At 44.7% G+C, this 20,666-nt stretch overlaps 1 long non-coding RNA gene across 1 annotated transcript in view; it reads right to left on the reverse strand.

Moving 5' to 3' along the window:
- Positions 1–392: 392 nt before the first annotated feature.
- Positions 393–20,666, reverse strand: part of LOC306966346 — a 30,984-nt gene continuing 10,710 nt past the window's right edge. Inside the window, exon 3 of the long non-coding RNA XR_013793096.1 lies at positions 393–558. This is a non-coding gene — a long non-coding RNA (uncharacterized lncRNA). The remainder of the gene's footprint in view (positions 559–20,666) is intronic.

The raw sequence follows: 20,666 nt of genomic DNA on the forward strand, positions 1-20,666 counted from the left end.
TGATCTCACACAGAGACAGTGAACTCACCCGAGAGTCTGCAGGCGACAGTCTGGGCTCGTCAGAAAACCACACAGATGAGACACTCCTGAGTCAGACAGGTCATCGTTAAAACCGAGGTCCAGCTGAGTGAGATGTGAGGGGTTGGACTTCAGAGCTGAGGCCAGAGCGGAACAGCTGATCTCTGACAAACCACAGCACTGGAATCTGAATAAAGAATAAATGAGGAGGCTAAAGTTCACAGTAAACTTTGATACAAAAAAAATATAATAAAATTGAAGAATAGTTATCAAGCTGATTTTGTTGCACATTTTTTTTGGCATTTGAAAATCATATCACGGCACTGACCTGTTTCACCTGATCTCACACAGAGACAGTGAACTCACCTGAGTTTCTGCAGGCGACAGTCTGGGCTTGTCAGAAAACCACACAGACGAGACACTCCTGAGTCAGACACACTGTTATCACCCAGGAACAGCTCAGTGAGATTTGAGGGGTTGGACTTCAGAGCTGAGGCCAGAGAGGAACAGCTGATCTCTGACAAACCACAGCGATACAATCTGAATAAAGAATAAATGAGGAGATTAAAGTTCACAGTAAACTTTGACACAGAGACATTATTTACGGTTTCCTTTTCTGTTTGTGAACATTAAACACTGTTATTCTGAGACTGGCACCTGCAGCATTAATGACTGAACACGAACACACAGGATATAGAAAAAGAAGAAATCATTTATCTCTGAGACACTGTAAGTGTGAGTTTGTCTTTTAACCTCTTAACCCCCCCCTGAACCAAGCACTTTTTCTTCAGTTCAGCTTTTCCCAAATCTAATCTCTTTGTCGCAAGAGCGTTTTTGTCGTGTTTCTAGTAGGTTTTTAGTTTTTTGTCACATTTATGTTGCTTTTCCAGTAACAAGGCAGGAGGCTACAGTCTATCCAGACCCACAGATCCCAACAGTTTTTCCCCACAGCCGTCAGACTCATGAACGATAAAGACCTAATAACTCAGTACAGACTGTAAACTGCTCTACTGCTGGGTTACAGGTGACATCACAGCGTTCTAAAGGCCTATACGATTATATAGAGGAAAAATTATTTTGTTTTTGAGGAAATTTTTTGTCTTGTACAGAGAGATCATGGACCCAGTGACTGATGTTAATGATCATTTTTATAATTCATACATTTTCTTTTTAGCTACGACTTGTGATAGTGTAATGCTGTTAATAGGATAAACTGACTCCTGCCCCCACTGGGTCCGGTGACATCATCACATACTCCTCTATATATTAGTATTGGCCTTTAGAATGCTGAGTGCGTGCGTGTGTGTGTGCGTGTGTGCTCAAAGGCTTCAAAGCAGGCTTAATGTATCTACAGAAGAACAGCTACAGCATCGTAACAGTCCGGTTAAATCAATAATGCGTCAGTTCGAAGTCTTTTGTTGAATATACTTTATTAAAACTGGATCACAGACGATGCAAATACACGTCCGTGGGCAGTACGTGAATCTAAATAAAGTGCGTCGGGTGAGGCGGCTAAAACTAGCTTTATGATAGCTACGGTCCACAAGCGTCAGCATTAAATAAATACGCAAATTCTACTCATGGAATCTCTCGTTTGAGCAGCGGTGAGGTGGCTCGGGCATCTATTTCGGATGCCTCCTGGTCGCCTCCCGCGGGAGGTGTTCCAGGCATGTCCTAGTAGGACAAGGCCTCGTGGAAGACCCAGGACACGGTGGTGGGACTATGTGTCCGAGCTGGCCTGGTGTGGCCTCGGGGTCAGAACAGCTGGAGGAGGTGTGTGTGGATCGGGAAGTTTGGGCATCTCTGCTGAGACTGCTGCCCCCGCGACCCGGCCCCGGATAAAGCGGAAGAAAATGGATGGATGGATGGAATGTCGCACGTCTCACCAAGAAAAAATCCTAGTTTGTCAACCTGTTTACAAACAATGGCAATAAAAACTATTCTGTTTCTGACCTGAGAGTGGAGAGTTTACAGTTCGGACTCTTCAGACCGTCACACAGCACAGACACTGATGCGTCACTCAGTTCATTGTCATGCAGAAGCAGCTCTCTGAGATGGGAGGGGCTGGACCTCAGAGCTGAGGCCACCACTTCACAGTGAAGCTCAGAGAGGTCACAGTTACCAAACCTGCAACAGATGTTAGAGTCACAGGTATTAGATCAGACTGAAGGTCTGAAGCTTCTGTCTGTGACTGAGGACTCACCAAGCCGTCCTGCAGTTCGTCACCGCTGGGATCAGGTTGAGTTTACCCTGAAGAGACGCTTTGTACTTGTATAGGTGCAGCTCCTCCAGGACCTGCTCTGACGTCTGTAGGATGTAGGCCAGAGCTGAACACAGAGTCTCAGACAGTTCTGGCTCAGATCTATCTTCAGACATCAGGACATCCTGGATCTGCTGCAGAATCCTGGTTTCTGTAAACAGGGAAGATGCATCCAGTGTTTTTGTTTATCACGGCAAATACAATAAATCTGTAAGTGTTGAGATAAATAATGTAATATATCCACAAAGAAATAAATAAGTCTGCGAACCCGTCCTAAAATAAATAAAAGGCTCCAGGTTCCAGGTTGGAGCTAATATTCACATGGAGAGGCTCAAATATAGTTTTAATGTTTACTGACAAAGATTAAAGGCACATCAGGACAATACGGTTGGTCCACAGTGTTGTGTTAGCGCCCCCTGTAGGGTTACAGAGGAGCAGTAATGGAGGCACGGCCCGTGAGCGCTGTTCGATGCGGCTTTGATTGTAATCCTATTTTCATGTGTATGAACAAGTCGGCTCCAAAAAGAGTTCAGATTGTTCAAAATGCTGCTGCCAGACTTTTGACTGAGAACAGCCAGAGCCCACATTACCCCCATCCTATCAAGTCTCCATCGGCTTCCTGTCACATTTCATATTGAGTTTAAAATGTTAGTGGTGCTCGGCTGCTGCCTGGTCAGGCCCCTCAGTATATCGCTCCTCTGGTGCTCCTTCAGTCTTTAGACCAGGGTCTCCTGAAGATCCAAAAACTCATTCTATAACCGGGAGAGATCAGGGGCCTCATTTATAAAGCTCACGTACGGACAAAAGGAGGCAAAACCTTCCTTACGAACTGTTCTGCGGCAAAGGGGGTATATATAGAAATCAGACTGAACGTGAAACATTGCGCACCACCACACTAGGTTTGTACCTGTCGTACGCAGACCACACTTTTCAGAAACAGACGCGAGGAGAGGCGAGGGAAAGTTGCGAGGGTAGATCACATTGAGGAAATGAAGTTTTGTGCACATGATAAACCGCTGAGCTTTCTTCTTTATTTAATCATCACCTTCATCAGAACCGATTGGTAATAAAAATATAAGCATTAAACCATAGGCTTTGAGTAATGTGTTTAAATATTTTGCTCTTATACTTGGAGCGTAACAGATTATGAACAGATTTGTCAAAGACGTGCACGTGGACACCGGAGCCGCTGCCGCCTCAGAGCGGGAGCAGGAAGGATCCGAACAGAACCGTTTTAACCATAGTCTGAACTCCTGCAGAGGCCGCGCTGAGGGCGGGGCCAAGGCACAAGTCCATCAGAGACGCTGCAGCTCCAAAACCTCCCTCTCTCTCTCACCACCTGGACTCTGCTTCTCATTCACGCCCAAAGCGAACCGCTGCCTCACCCCCCAACCCTGACTACACATACAACGAGCTCAAGAAACAATATCTGAGAGTTCAAAAGCTTCTTCTGTAGTTTCAGGATGTTTGAGCTCCGTGAGTGGCACTGGCAAATATCACAATCAGCGTCTAAAGGCTCTTTACGTTCTTAAAGTGTTTTTCCAAAGGTTTTATTGATGACACTGCTCTCTGCAAATATACTTGATCAGAGAAACAGCGGTAACATGTCAGTAAAGATCCACCCGGCCTCTGCTGTCACTGCTGCGGCGTGAGGCCCCTCCCTCTCTGCCCCCAGTGTCTCGGTAAAACCCTCTCATTATCGCCCCATGTTTAGGTAAATCTCATTCATAAGTTACTTTGCATGTCCGTATATGATGTAATGGAGGCGTGTCCTGAGGAGGGGTCATGTGCGCACATTCTGTACAAGAAAGGCCAAAGTCGCCTCCACCTTCTGAGGAGACTGAGGTCCTTCGGAGTGAGCAGGCCTCTGCTCAGGACCTTTTATGACTCTGTGGCCTCTGCTCTCCACTACGCTGCCGTGTGCTGGGCCACGAGCAGCACAGAGCGGGACAAGAACAGACTGAACAAGCTGGTCAGGAGGGCCAGCTCCGTCCTGGGCTGCCCCCTGGACTCTGTGGAGGAGGTGAGTGACAGGAGGGTGTTAGCCAAGCTCACCTCCATCATGGACAACACCTCCCACCCACTGCACGGGACTGTAGAAGAGCTGTGAAGCTCTCTCAGTGGCAGACTGAGACACCCTCAGTGCAGGACGGAGCGCTAACGCAGAGCCTTCATCCCCACTGCTGTCAGACTGTACAATAAGACTGTAAAGTAACATGTGCAATAATCTCTGCATCAGCTGCACTTGATTAACTCTGAGTGATCTTCTTGAACGCCGACTGTAACAAGTGAATTTCTCCTTTGTGAGATCAATAATAGTTTATCTTGTCTTGTCTTATTTCTGCTTCAGGTGGAATCAGTAAAGGGGAGATTACGTGGCGCTGCACGTACGGAGGGTTTCAGAAATACCATTTTTTTTCTCCGTACGTGAAGTTTGGGTTTTGCTCGCATGGACTCTTATAGGCAGAGTTTCACACACAGTTTTATAAATGAGACCCCAGACCTGCTCCAGTCCCTTCCTGTGCTTTGACTCTGTGGACTCTTTTAAAAAGCATTTGAAGACTTTATTATTTAGGAGCACTTTTGGTTAATGGATTTTTACTTTATATATTTTATGCTGTGTCTTCTGTTGTTTAAATTCACCCATTTTCTGTACAGCACTTTGTGATTTTTATCTGTGAAAAGCCATATACGGATAAAAGTTACTTATTTACAATTACACAGGCTTAGTTCTTATGTAAAAGCCATTAAGACCTGGATGAATGAAATACCTCCCCCTTAAACAGAGGTTATTATACTAGACCCTCCCCTTGATCACCCCGGATAATGTTAATGTGACATCAAGCTCTACAAAAACCTTGTAATTCTGTTTGACAAAGACCTCTCTTTTAAAGCACATTCAAACCAGGCCTGTAAAAGAGCGTTTTTATATTTTTGCACTTGCATAACATTGCTCATATAAGAAACGTCTTGCTTCAGAGTGACACAGATAAATGTATTGAAGCATCATTAAGGTTCATCAAGGCTGGGCTGTAACTGCTGGCAGCGGGTCCTAAAAGTTCCCTGAGAAGTTTTCAATTAGTTCAAAATGCAGCTGCAAAATTGTTAACGTGGACAAAGAGAAGAGAACACCTCACACCTGTGCTAAAGTCTCTCCACTGGATTCCTATTGAGTTTAGAATCGCATTTAAAATCCTGCTCCTCACATTTAAATCCATAAAGGTTTGGCTCTGATCAATCTCCAAGACGCTATCGTTCCAAATTGGCCAATCAGAGGCTCTGCTCTCAACACTCTGGGACCAGTGATTCCTCGAGTTTCCAAAGTCACTGTAGGAGGCAGAGCCTTCAGCTCCAAGCTACGGTTTATGGAATAAACTCCCAGCTCAGAAGCAGAAACAGTCCCTACATTTAAGACTAGGCTTAAAACATACAGTACCTCTAAGAATGAGCTCATGATCAGGTCAGTTAAAGCTCTAATCCACAGCCTGAAGTAAAGCTTTGACCCACAGCCTGAAGTAAAGCTCTGACCCTCAGCCTGAAGTAAAGCTCTGACCCACAGCCTGAAGTAAAGCTCTGACCCTCAGCCTGAAGTAAAGCTCTGACCCACATCCTGAAGTAAAGCTCTAACCCAGAGCCTGAAGTAAAGCTCTGACCCACATCCTGAAGTAAAGCTCTGACCCACAGCCTGAAGTAAAGCTCTGACAGCCTGTCATTTATTTAGTTGTATTGTTTTTTTTAAAATTAATTACCTGTTAAATCATTCCTATGATTTTAATAATGATCAGACCACATTAAGTGACAAATTTAGGCAGAAATGTAAGAAATTTCAAACAGTGTAATCACTTTTTCTTCCCATTGTTTGACCTAAGATCTTTCCCACAACGAGTGACTGTTCGGCTCTGACAGAACCGTGCCCTGTTCACCTGACTTTATTCTAGAATCAAGCGGATAGAAAGTTAGTCCATACCTGCTTCATGGGATGCTTTCTCCTTGGTGGTCACAGTGATGGTGGAGCTCTCGCGGCTCATGCCGTGCTCCCCACAGTCACACAGGACCTTGATGGAGTAGGTCGTCTCAGGTTGAAGTCCAGAGATCACCATCTCCTCAGACTTGGACTGCTCTCTCTTCCACTGGATCTTCTCCTGAGTTTGTCCGTACTCCACGATGTATCCGTTAATGTCGACGCCCTGTCCCACCTGTGGTCTCTTCCACTGGACTCTGATCTCTGTGGCTGAAGCCGTTCCTGTGAGATCTTCTGGAGGACCGCATGGTAAGGTTCTGATGGAGGTTTTAGGAGCAGCAGCAGGTCCCACTCCCAGATCAGTGACGGCTCTCACTCGGACTCTGTACTCTGTGTAAGAGCTCAGACCAGTCACAGTGACCTCTCCAGCTTCAGCCTGAAGTTGCTGGTTCCATTCCTCCTTTCCTTTCTCACTGAACTCCACTCTGTATTCAGTGACGCTGTGCGCCCCCTCTGACGGGACACTGAAGTGCAGGCGCACAGTGTTGTGTGTGACTTCTCTCACAGTCACTGGTTTAGGTTTAGAAGGAAGCTCAACGTTCTCACTGACTCTGAACCCGTCTTCGTACAGGTAGACAGCTGAACCTTCTTGGTTCTTATCTGCTAAACCCACAACCAGGAACCGAAGGTTCTTCTTGTCCTTGACCTTGTTGGCTTCTGCAAAATTGCTGAAAAGTTTAGCTTTACGTCTCACAGAGTCGATCACGTCTTTGGAGCTGTACCAGCGTCTGGGCTCTGGAGCATCAGAGCTGTCGGACTTAGATCCTTTTAAGTGTTGGTCTAACTCTGAGAGGAACGGCTCAGTGCTGTCCAGAGAGGACAACACGAACACCAGGGCTTTCTCTGAGTCAGACACTTTATCTGAGAGAGCGTTTTCAGAAGAGACTGTTTCTGTGTTCTTCATCAGTTTCACCAGAGTTTTGATGGTGTTGAACTCCTTATCCTTGTCTTCCATCCACTGGTTCAGTCTGTATTTACTGAACGGACTTTCAGCCGCCTTCTTCAGGACTTCTGCCAGAGCCGCCTCCCCCTCTCCCCCTCCACGGATCAATGGAAGCTTCTGGGACAATATTCTTTGGAGTCTCAGCTTAAACTCTGAGCACAGACCTTTGAAGGTTTTGCTTTTTTTTGCAAAGTTGTGGGAAGTTCTGGCCTGCAGGACTCTTCAGGACATCGTTACACCACATCTCCAGCTCAGTGAAACCTTCCAGGACGTTTTGAGCCTCAGTGACCAACCTCAGACTGATCTGTCGGACCAGTTTGGAGGCTTTAGAGTCCAGGACACTGAGCGGCAGCAGATACACAGTCACAGGGACAGCCTTCTCTCCGCCAGAGCCCAGGAGTCTGGGCAGGTCTTGATAAACTCTAACAGCTTCTTCAAACGTTGTTGGACTTTTCTCCAGAAGGAAATCTCCATGAAAAGTGCAGGAGAATTTGTTCATCTTTTCTATGTCTTTATCTTCCATTTTCAGAGACCCACTTCCTTCAATAGTAATTGTAGGTATACTTTTAATCATCACCTGCAGGTTTCCCTGAATGTCTTGGACACTTTCATCTTCAGAGGTTTCTTGATCGAACACGAAGAAGGCCTGAGCTCCGTAGAGGATGCCTGTCACTACATGAGTCGCTAAGCCTTTGTCCAAGACTTCACTGTGCTCTAAGTTTCCTGTTCCGAGATGATCCATGGTCAGAGCTTTGAACACAGTGGTAGTTTTGTACTGCAGAGTGACTCTGGCCTGTTTGGTGGACTTTTTATTGTCATTCAGATATTTAGCTGAGCCTTCGACTTCAACCAGTCCGCAAAGAAAACTGGCCTTAAGTGAAGCTTCCACTCCCAGAGAAGAGGACTTATCAGAGATGGACTCAGACGCCACGATCCTAAACTCAGTGTTGGGTTGGGGGCTCACGCTCATGTCTCTGTCCAGCTTCTCTTCATCCCACAGAGTTATACCTGGAAACACAAGGGAGATTTTCTAAGATTGTCGTAAATAGTGATGAAATAAAGTGCAGTTGTCAGCGTTGTAGAAAGGAGAGTGTGGGAATCAACAACGACCTCACAAAAATCTTGGAAAAAAAGTTGGAATGGATAGGACACATCATCTACCACTATGGAGAAGAGCCCTTTGGAGTCAACACGTGGAGAAGGGACAAAGCAACCCCAGCGCCGGCCAAATCCAGGAGGCAGCAAGAAATCGAAAAACTGGTCAGAGAGAAATGGTCTTATGCTACTCCCACCCACTGAGGGTCCTGACCCCCACTTTGGGAACCCCTGACATAGACAATGCACAGAAATCACCTGATGCTTTAGAAGCATTTGTTCTGAATGTAGAAGACTTTTGACCTTGTTTCTTTTTGCACTCCTTTAAGATGGCAGTCTGTTTTTCCATTTTCATATGGACATTGTATTACTTTGAAAGAACTTAAAATGTGTGGAAAAAAATTTTGGTACAAATTTGTATTTTGAAATAAAATTGCTACAAAATAATAAAGAAATCTTTCTCTTGTAACCATAAAAAAATTAAATAAAAATAAACACAAAAAGGCTGACACAACCACTGACCACAATGTTTTGGCTTTACCGCCAAAGAAACCCTTTTTATTTAGTGGTTTTGTGAAACCTGTGTCAAAGTCCTGCTGTGATATTGAGTTGATCGGATCGTGGTTTGTGTGAGGTGGGAGGAGGTAATACCTGGGATCAGTTTGTCGCTCCTGCAGTCGTAGAACATCCCCAGGTCGAAAGGCCGACCCAGAGCCACTATCTGGATGGGTCCGTGTCCAGCTGAATCCATCTGCACAAGAACAACACACCACTGAAAAGATTTATGATGTTACATTTGTGTAACACATTACACTCTGATATGGGCCCCGAAAGCTTGTCTACGAAGCACGTACATAATACACTGCGTTCCAAATTATTATGCAAATTGGATTTTTGTGTCAAAAAGGTAAAAAAAAACAAAAACAATAATGAAATTCATGGATGGTATTGTGTCTCGGGCTCTATGAATCACTGACATTAATCTCAGAGACCTGGGATTATTAGTTTTCAGGTTGAGCCCAGTTAAGGGAAAAACTGCTGAAAAGGGTGTTCCACTTTATTATGCAGATCATCATTTTCAAGCAATATGGGAAAGAAAAAGGGTCTGTCTGCTGATGAAAAGCGTGAAATAGTTGAATGCCTTGGTCTAGGTATGAAAACCTTCGATATTTCATGAAAGATTAAGTGTAATCATCGTACTGATAAGAGATTTGTGGATGATTCAGAGCACACTCCGTTTTGTGCAGATAATGGCACAATAGATGCTACAAAGCAGCATACAGGTATTTGAAGCTGCTGGTGCCTCTGGAGTCTCCCGAACATGAAGCAGTAGGACCCTCCAGAGGCTGCAGTTGTGCATAAACCTTCTATCCGGGCCTCCCCTAAACGGTTAATTGAATGCTGATGAACAGAAACGGCTGCAGTGGCTCAGAAATACATGAGGACTCATTTTCAAACAGTCTTGTTCACTGATGAGGCCGTGTGACCCTGGATGGTCAGATCAATGGAGTAGTGGATAGTTGGTGAATGACCACAAAGTCCCAACAAGGCTGTGACGTCAGTAAGTAGGGGGCGGAGTCATGTTTTGGGCCAGAATCATGGTGAGAGAGCTGGTCGGCCCATTTAGGCCCTTTTAGGCTCCCTGAAGGTGTGAAAATGACCTTTGAAAAATATGTGGAGTTTTTGACTGACCACTGTCTTCTATGCTACAAAAAGAACAAAATCATCTTCATGCATGACAACGCACCATGTCATACTGCAAAGAAAACCTCTGCATCACTGGCTGCTATGAGCATAAAAGGAGAGAAACTCATGATGTGGACCCCCTCCTCCCCTGACTTCAACCCTATTGAGAACCTTTGGAGCCTCAACAAAAAAAACTTCTATGAGGGTGGGAGGCAGTTTTCATCCAAACAGCAGCTCTGGGAGGTTATTCTGACATCCTGCAAAGAAATCCAAGCAGAAACTGTCCAAAAACTCACAATTTTAATGGATTTAAGAATTTTGAAGCTGCTCAAAGAAGGTCCTTTGGTAAAATATAACTTGACCTGTTAATATTTTTTTGATTGAAATAGTTTTTGATTTCAGTAAATATGACCTCCTAATGCTACAAATACAACAAAGGACCATTTTCAGTTAATTACAAGCTTTAAAATGTATTAAAACGATGAGTTGCAGAATAACTTGGAACAGTGGATTTTGAGGTTTTTACTATATTTATTTTTGAAAAAAATACTGTTTTCACCGGGAGATTTTTACCACCACATTTAAATGATCCTCGAAAGACTTGAACATTATGCTGACTCTCATTTGAGTTGACAATTTAGAAAATCAGAGAAAAATGTCATTTGCATAATAATTTGGAACGGAGTGTATATATATATATATATATATTTTATATACAGTTATATATACAGTTGTATATATATATATATGTATATATATATACACACACAGTATATATATATGTATATATATACACACAGTGTATATATATACACACAGTATATATATACTGTATGTATATATATACACACAGCATATATATATATATATATATATATATATATATATACTGTATATATATACAGTATATATATTAGAGGTGGGCCGTTAACGGCGTTAACATGCTGCGTGAACGCGAGACTCTTATCGGGCGATAAAAAAAATATTGGCGTTAATCTATTCTGAAAGTTGGGTTGGGAGCTGGGTCTATACTCTGCTATGACGACTTTCACCGTGATATTTTAAGGTCAGCACACATTACACGACTTTTATGCCCAAATTTGGACGCACAGGAGAAACGTGAGTGAATATAGCGTCTCCAAAGCGACACACAGAAGCAGCGGCCAATGACACACTGAAAATAGACAGAAAAACACCTCAGCGCCTCCGTGTTCACTTCTCTTTCAAAACAGCGACATAAACATCTCATTTCATGGCCACAGCCCCACACGAAACAGCCCCACACGAAACATCCCCACACGAAACAGTCCCACACCAAACAGCCCCACACGAAACAGCCCCGCACGAAACAGCCCCGCACGAAACAGTCCCACACCAAACAGCCCCACACGAAACAGCCCCGCACCAAACAGCCCCGCACCAAACAGCCCCGCACGAAACAGTCCCACACGAAACAGCCCCACACGAAACAGCCCCACACGAAACAGCCCCGCACGAAACAGCCCCGCACGAAACAGTCCCACACCAAACAGCCCCACACGAAACAGCCCCGCACCAAACAGCCCCGCACCAAACAGCCCCACACGAAACAGCCCCGCACCAAACAGCCCCGCACCAAACAGCCCCGCACGAAACAGCCCCGCACCAAACAGCCCCGCACGAAACAGCCCCGCACGAAACAGCCCCGCACGAAACAGTCCCACACCAAACAGCCCCACACGAAACAGCCCCGCACCAAACAGCCCCGCACCAAACAGCCCCGCACGAAACAGCCCCGCACGAAACAGCCCCGCACGAAACAGTCCCACACCAAACAGCCCCACACGAAACAGCCCCGCACCAAACAGCCCCGCACCAAACAGCCCCGCACCAAACAGCCCCACACGAAACAGCCCCACACGAAACAGCCCCACACGAAACAGCCCCGCACGAAACAGCCCCGCACGAAACAGTCCCACACCAAACAGCCCCACACCAAACAGTCCCACACAAAACAGCCCCGCACGAAACAGCCCCACACCAAACAGCCCCACACCAAACAGTCCCACACCAAACAGTCCCACACGAAACAGCCCCACACGAAACAGTCCCACACGAAACAGTCCCACACGAAACAGCCCCGCACGAAACAGTCCCGCACCAAACAGTCCCACACGAAACAGCCCCACACCAAACAGTCCCACACCAAACAGTCCCACACCAAACAGTCCCACACGAAACAGCCCCACACCAAACAGCCCCACACGAAACAGCCCCACACGAAACAGTCCCACACGAAACAGTCCCACACGAAACAGCCCCGCACGAAACAGTCCCACACGAAACAGTCCCACACGAAACAGCCCCGCACGAAACAGTCCCACACGAAACAGTCCCACACCAAACAGTCCCACACGAAACAGCCCCACACGAAACAGTCCCACACGAAACAGTCCCACACGAAACAGCCCCGCACGAAACAGTCCCACACAAAACAGCCCCGCACGAAACAGCCCCACACCAAACAGCCCCACACCAAACAGTCCCACACCAAACAGTCCCACACGAAACAGCCCCACACCAAACAGCCCCACACCAAACAGTCCCACACCAAACAGTCCCACACGAAACAGCCCCACACGAAACAGTCCCACACGAAACAGCCCCGCACGAAACAGTCCCGCACGAAACAGCCCCACACGAAACAGCCCCACACGAAACAGCCTCACACGAAACAGTCCCACACGAAACAGTCCCACACGAAACAGTCCCACACGAAACAGCCCCACACGAAACAGTCCCGCACGAAACAGCCCCACACCAAACAGCCCCACACGAAACAGCCCCACACGAAACAGCCCCACACGAAACAGTCCCACACCAAACAGCCCCACACCAAACAGCCCCACACCAAACAGCCCCACACGAAACAGTCCCACACGAAACAGCCCCACACGAAACAGTCCCGCACGAAACAGCCCCACACGAAACAGCCCCACACGAAACAGTCCCACACGAAACAGCCCCACACGAAACAGCCTCACACGAAACAGTCCCACACGAAACAGTCCCACACGAAACAGTCCCACACGAAACAGTCCCACACGAAACAGCCTCACACGAAACAGCCCCACACCAAACAGCCCCACACCAAACAGCCCCACACCAAACAGCCCCACACGAAACAGTCCCACACCAAACAGCCCCACACGAAACAGTCCCGCACGAAACAGCCCCGCACGAAACAGTCCCGCACGAAACAGCCCCGCACGAAACAGCCCCGCACGAAACAGCCCCGCACGAAACAGCCCCACACGAAACAGCCTCACACGAAACAGCCCCACACCAAACAGCCCCACACCAAACAGCCCCCACCAAACAGCGAAACTTTATCACCAAAAGTTCACGAGAGCCTTTTCCAGCTACATTTCAACCGTGAGCAGAGTTTAACCTCAGCACTTACGGAGTTTGGAGACGGACTTTCCAGCTCCTTTTCTCCGTTAGCTTCTCTTTTTCCGCTCCCCGGTGTCTCCTCCGCCTCATGTCCGTTTCCTTTTCTTATCAAATCCAAAGAAATACGTCCCGAATCGTCGTGTTGTCGACGTTTATCTCCATTTTGACAGAACTATCGCCAAGTAGTAGCATTAGCTGCAGCAGCATGAGCTGTTGTTGTGTTGTGATCACGTGACACTGTCGACCAATCAGGAGACGCGCACATGTTTCCCACGCTCACAAACAGAGGCCTATTTTATGATCTGGTTAATAAAAAATATATAAATAATGATCTGCCCATAAATAAATACTTGGGGACTCCTGCCACAACTGTCCCATGTGAGAGACTTTTTTCTTTAGCAGGTCATATTGTGCAGTAGAGGAGATTTAGTTTGTCACCAGAAAATGTGAACAAGCTGGTCAGCCTGAGTGACTGATTGACACAAAGCTACTGACTATACACAGTTCATCAGGACCTCTAATGTCGGCCTACAGCTCAAAATTCATGTTTAACTGAATAAACAGTTAGTATCTTCTTGAACATGAATTATTTTCATCACCAATTATCACAGTAAAATGTTCTCAAGCAGGTTGTGATGCATTTTGGAAACAGAGACGAGCCCCTGGTCTAATGCGGGTTAGGGTTAACCCTGGTTCGAATCCCCGTTTAAACAGCCTGGTTCTGGATTAAAGACTTACCCCGTGTGTAACTCAGCCGTCCTTGGACCGATTTGGACCTTTTAAAAACAAGAGAAACGTTAAATTCTCAGCTGTGTCTGTACACGGGAAGCCGCCCTGCTTTGTCCAACGCCCTCCAGAAGAGAGTGAGAGAGATGTGGGGTTTACAGCTGTTATCTACGCAACACCACGCCCCCTCAGACTAACACCACGCCCCCTCAGACTAACACCACGCCCCCTCAGACTAACACCACGCCCCCTCAGACTAACACCACGCCCCCTCAGACTAACACCACGCCCCCTCAGACTAACACCACGCCCCCTCAGACGAACACCACGCCCCCTCAGACGAACACCATGCCCCCTCAGACTAACACCACGCCCCCTCAGACTAACACCACGCCCCCTCAGATAAAAAAAAAGAAATGCAATAATATTTATAAAATGTCCAGATCCTGACTCCTCACAAGTGTTTGATCGTCATTTATTTCACTTCTGTTCATCACAGAGCTGCCAAAATCACACATAAGGTGTAGCTATATATTATATATATATATTTAGCTATTTATTATCCGCGATCCCCTTCCTTTTTTTATGTAATTGCACAGTGTAAGCCCTACACAGTGTAGTTTGTTAGTGGTGCATTGTTTACGTTGGGATGTGTTTTGAAGGTACTTTGTTTTATAAGTCAGAAACTCTCCTGGAGTTTAACATACACATAAAAGCTACAATGTTAAAAAAGTATGAAGTACTTGGACATGAATAATGTGGGATATTTGATTTGAACAAATATGAATACGACCATAGACCATTTGTAAACATTCAAGAATACGAAGGTTCTGTATTTTATATATTGAAAAACTGAATATAGAATACAAAAACATCTGTTAATACTGTAATATATATCCTATATATATATATACACACACATAAGACTGTAAATATATGTATGTAGACATATATACATACCATTTTCCAAAGGACAACAATGTGAAGTGTAAAGTGTGAAGTAACAAAAGGGGCAGATATTATAAGACTTGTTCTTCTCCTCTTCTCCTCTTTCATTCATTCTGTGTTGGCTTGGCGGTTTTATTGTGATTGCATAACATCCCTTTTGAATGAAATAAATAAAATGAAATGAAAATGAAATATGTGGACCCCAGGAAGAAGAGCAACAGCCCTGTTGTGTTAATAGGTTCCCATCAATTAGAGCTAAGATCGGCCCAAAAAACAAGCCCGACCCCGAGCAATGAAGTTGAATTGAGTCAGAGCCTCCGCGCAGTGTGTGAGAGGCACGTGCAGCAGCAGCGGCGCGCACGTACCTGGGCAGGCGTCTCTCTCCTCCTCCTCCTCGTCCTCCTCCTCGTCCTCCTCCTCTTCCTCCTCCTCCTCCTCCTCGTCCTTCGCCTCCTCGTTCATAAACCTCATGCTGCATTTGCAAAAGCTACTTTTTACGCACAAACAGAAACCAAACTGCTGATTTATCCTCCGTAAGGTGAACGCTGTCCTGAGAGAAAGAGTGCATAGCGATGTTCTCTCTGTAGCTTCGTATCAAAGGTGCCTGGCCATGCTTTTGCAACGTGACAACAAGCTGCACGTGCGCGCCAGATAACTGATGCATATCCGGTGTTTTGCAGACGTCGGTTCTGCTGCTCTGACTCTGTCTCGTCTCACCTGAGTCTTATGACCCGCCCCCAGCCACAAATATGTCGCCAAACTTTATCAACTGAGCGATAAGGCCCCTGTCAGTCTGCTCTAAAATATGTGCGGACGTGTTTCCTGGTAAAGATGAGCAGCAGTTTTTGATCAGATGAACAGACGGTGCTTCAGATAAGAAACAAAGGGCCTCATTCAGGAATGTTTTCTTTATGAGTTCATAAGAACCACATTAACAAGTTTCTGGAATCTGATGATCATCTATAACACACACAAAAGCACTACAGTGGGGCAAAAAAGTATTTAGTCAGACACCAATTGTGCAAGTTCTCCCACTTAAAATAATGACAGAGGTCTGTAATTTTCATCATAGGTACAACTTCAACTGTGAGAGACAGAATAGGAAAAAAAATCCAGGAATTCACAGTGTAGGATTTTAAAAGAATTTATTTGTAAATTATGGTGGAAAATAACTATTTGGTCACTTCTCTGGCTCTCACAGACCTGTAACTTCTTCTTTAAGAAGCTCTTCTGTCCTCCACTCGTCACCTGTATTAATGGCACCTGTTTGAACTGGTTATCTGTATAAAAGACACCTGTCCACAGCCTCAAACAGTCAGACTCCAAACTCCTGTCGAAGGACACCAGGAAAAGAACTGTAGACCTGCACCAGACTGGGAAGAGTGAATCTACAATAGGCAAGCAGCTTGGTGTGAAAAAGTCAACTGTGGGAGCAATTATCAGAAAGTGGAAGACATATAAGATAAGAGAAGACTTATGTATTATTATTATTATTATTACTTTGAAATCATTTTACTCAAGGACAAGTATTAAAGAAGGTTTACTTTGCACATCTCTTTGTTTTACACAGGTGCGTAAGAGAAGGCATGAAGGCCAAACGTAGAGGAGGAACAATCTCTGGCACACTGTGTACTATAATGACGGCAATAAAAAAATAAAATTAAAAAAATATTTAAAAAATAATCTTGAAGCCCGACCCAAACCCGACTGTCATGCGTGATATCTCGGCTCGGGTTTGGGCCTAAAATCTTACCTCTACCGTCAATAAACATAACCATCAATCACAGCACTATTTCATCAAGCTGTTAAAGGGTGACACTACAGACACAACTCATTTATTCCATTTCTAGGTTTTGAGCCAAATTAATCTCTTAACAAACAAACTTTCGCTTGGAAGCAAAACAAAACCCTTCACAATAACATGTCAATGTTTCTCATTTATTCGGGAAATTGTCATTTCAAAGGCCATTTTCTCATCAGCCATCATTCTTCATTCACTTTATCACTCGATGCACCTACACAATATGTAAATCTAATCCCACTGTTCTTTGTCAAAGAGACAAGTCTTCTTACCATATTTTACTTCTTATTTGTCATCTTATTTATTTAATATTCTTATGCCCGAATAGCCTTATAGTTTAAGTTCATGGCTTATTTTGATCCAAACTCTGTGTTTAATGTTGCACGATTCTGACGTTGGTGCGACGATATCTCCATGTTATTCTTTATCATTAATGAGTTCATGGTTTATTCATGAGTATTTCATCATGAAGCCTCATGACCTCACATCAATTCATGTTGCATGATTCATCACAAATTATTATAAAGCGTTACCTAGTTTAATCTTTCTGAATGTTTTGTCATTTAAAGATTGAGTCAGTGGAATAAGTAACTGTTTTAGTACTGTATGATCAAACTACTTCCTCATGAACATGTACTGTAGTCGATGTTATAATCTGTCTCGTGTTCTTGATGAAACTCAAATATGTCCATAAGGCTGTGACTGACGTGTTTCCAGATAACTGATGCATATCCGGTGTTTTGCAGACGTTGGTTCTGCTGCTCTGACTCTGTCTCGTCTCACCTGAGTCTTATGACCCGCCCCCAGCCACAAACATGTCACCAAACTTGATCAACTGAGCGATAAGGCCCCTGTCAGTCTGCTCTAAAATATGTGCGGACGTGTTTCCTGGTAAAGATGAGCAGCAGTTTTTGATCAGATGAACAGATGGTGCTTCAGATAAGAAACAAAGGGCCTCATTCAGGAATGTTTTCTTTATGAGTTCATAAGAACCACGTTAACAAGTTTCTGGAATCTGATGATCATCTATAACACACAACATTACAACACATTAAACATCCGAGGAAACACTGACCTAAAACACGTCAGTACAGTCGACACCTCCACCATCACAAACTGCCTCTGCAATAAAACCAACTTCCTCAAACTCAACTGCAATAAATCTGAAATGATCGTCATTGGTCCCAAATGACTCCTCCCCTCCTCTCAAGACTTCACTCTCTCCGTCGATGGCCACACAGTCACCACCTCTCCCCAGATCCCAAATCTCGGTTTCATCTTTGACCCCACACTCACATTCAAGCCCCACATCCGTCAAATCACTAAAACGGCCTTCTTCCACCTCCGTAACATCGCTCGCCTCCGCCCCGGACTCTCCACATCTGCAGCTGAAACTCTCATCCACGCATTTATCACTCCGCCCCTGCCTCTTCACCCACACCCGCTCCAGAGACCACATCACCCCCGTCCTCCAGCAGCTTCACTGGCTCCTCCTACAACAGTGCAAACATTACAAAGTCCTGCTCATCACCTACAAGGCCCTCAACAACCTGCCCCCCCCCCTACCTCACAGACCTCCTACAACGCCCCCGCCCCTCCCGCCGCCTCCGCTCTGCCGACGAACCTTCGCCATCGCTGCCCCCGCCCTCTGGAACTCACTCCCCATCCACATCAGAAACTCAGACTCACTGACCACCTACAAAACACTGCTCAAAACTCACATGTTTCACCTACAACAGCTCTGCCATCTTTGTTTGTTTGTCTCTTTTGTAAAGCGTCTTTGTGTCCCTTGAAAAGACTTATGTATTATTATCATAATTACTTTGAAATCATTTTACTCAAGGACAAGTATTAAAGAAGGTATACTTTGCACATCTCTTTGTCTTAAACAGGTGCGTAAGAGAAGGCATGAAGGCCAAACGTAGAGGAGGAACAATCTCTCGCACACTGTACACTTGCAACACCAGTGTTCCTTTATCAATGCAACGTTTGTGCCAGTGGCCTTGGTCAGGCAGAATGTTTTTTATGAATGAGAAGCCATCCTTAAATAGGGTGTGGCCTGCTGCATCACAGGAAGCTGTCATAACGGCCTATGGCTAAACATAGGCAGCATATGTACAACATACATCCAAACACAGGAAACAAAGCAGTCAAAAATATACACATGTACACATATACAGTAAAACCTTTTTAGTGGCACATGCAGTACATATGAGGAACCGATATATAAGACAGCTCAAAGATCTGCCTAAAACCTCTTTCTTCCAGCATCCCCACAGTGGTAAAAAAAAATACCCATTCGCAATGTAAGAACTTGCGCATCCACACATGTGGTCGATTTAGAATATCCAGTCGCTCATTTCAACCATGCACATCATGATGTAAGTGCTCTAGGTTTTTGTGGCATTGAACAAGTCCCTCCTCCTTACAGAGGAGGAGACCATGACAAACTTTTGAACAAAAGAGAAGCCTACTGGATTGAAACTTTACAGACCCTCACACCCAAGGGATTAAATGATGAGCTTGTTTTGAAGATTGAGATTCAGTGTCATGTTATGTTCACAGGCTGCGTTAACTTCCTTGGTGAACATATTGATTTGCATATATTTAGGCAGATCTTCTCTATCTTTGAGCTGTCTTATATATCCATTTCCCATATGTATCGCATGTGCCACTAAAAAGTTTTATTGTATATATGTAGCATTAATAAAGGAACACTGGTGTTGCAAGTTTACAGTGTGCGAGAGATTTTTCCTCCTCTGCTCAAGGACAAGTAAAAAGCAGTGACCCAAACATTTACTCAAGTAAAAGTACAAAAGTAATGTTACTCGACTACTGTGAGTAACTGAGTAACTGTCTGAGCGACTCAGTCTTATCTATTCTCAATGACGCCACACATTTTGTGAAAGGAAAACATTAAATAATGTGGAAATTGTGAGATTATTAAACTTATTTAAAAAGATCATTCTCCCAAATAAATCCAAGTGTGTCTTTGTTTGAAACGATCTCACGTCTGCACCAACATCAGCTCAAATGGAGGAAAATACAAAGAAGCATCAAAAATATACTCAAAAACACAACCCTAAATAAATGATGCTTCATTCATTACAAAAGCCATAATGAACTCGAGGAAACGTTTGAATCAAGTCCCGCCTCCACTGATTTCTATTAAAGACGTACCGCACTGCTTTTCTAAATCTCACTCACATTTCTTCTTGAAACAGACTGAAGTTCGACTTAGAGCCTTGATGAGATCCAACCATGAGAAATGGGAATGTGAACTTAAACTTTTGACCAGGACTGTGTGAGTGGGTTGAATGTGCAGGTTTGTAACGACTTAAGCAGGTTTTTCTCCTGTAAAACAAAGAGGATATTCAGTGGAAAATGGACTCAGTACATGGGACTCTTTTTGCTTGTTGTTCTTTCACGCTCTTGTTTTTTTGCTTTGTTGTTTAAAGGAATAGGCCACCGTTTTTACATACTGAGATATGTTCTTACCTAACCTTAGACGAGTTAATATATCCCCGTCTGGTCTTTTTCCGTGCGCTCACACATACGCAGCCTCTCCCACATGTCATATAGCTCCAAAAAAGCTCACGATAGAAGCTACCAAGCTCTTCCACGTGTTCCCTATTTAAATAAAGTTACGTGAAGTGTTTTCATGCGAAGTATATTTACACAGAAATGTAACATGTCGATTTTATAAGCAGATAAAAAGGGGCACTATATTGTGAGG

This window comes from Gobius niger (assembly GCF_951799975.1).
Source record: "Gobius niger genome assembly, chromosome: 8".
NCBI lineage: Eukaryota > Metazoa > Chordata > Actinopteri > Gobiiformes > Gobiidae > Gobius > Gobius niger.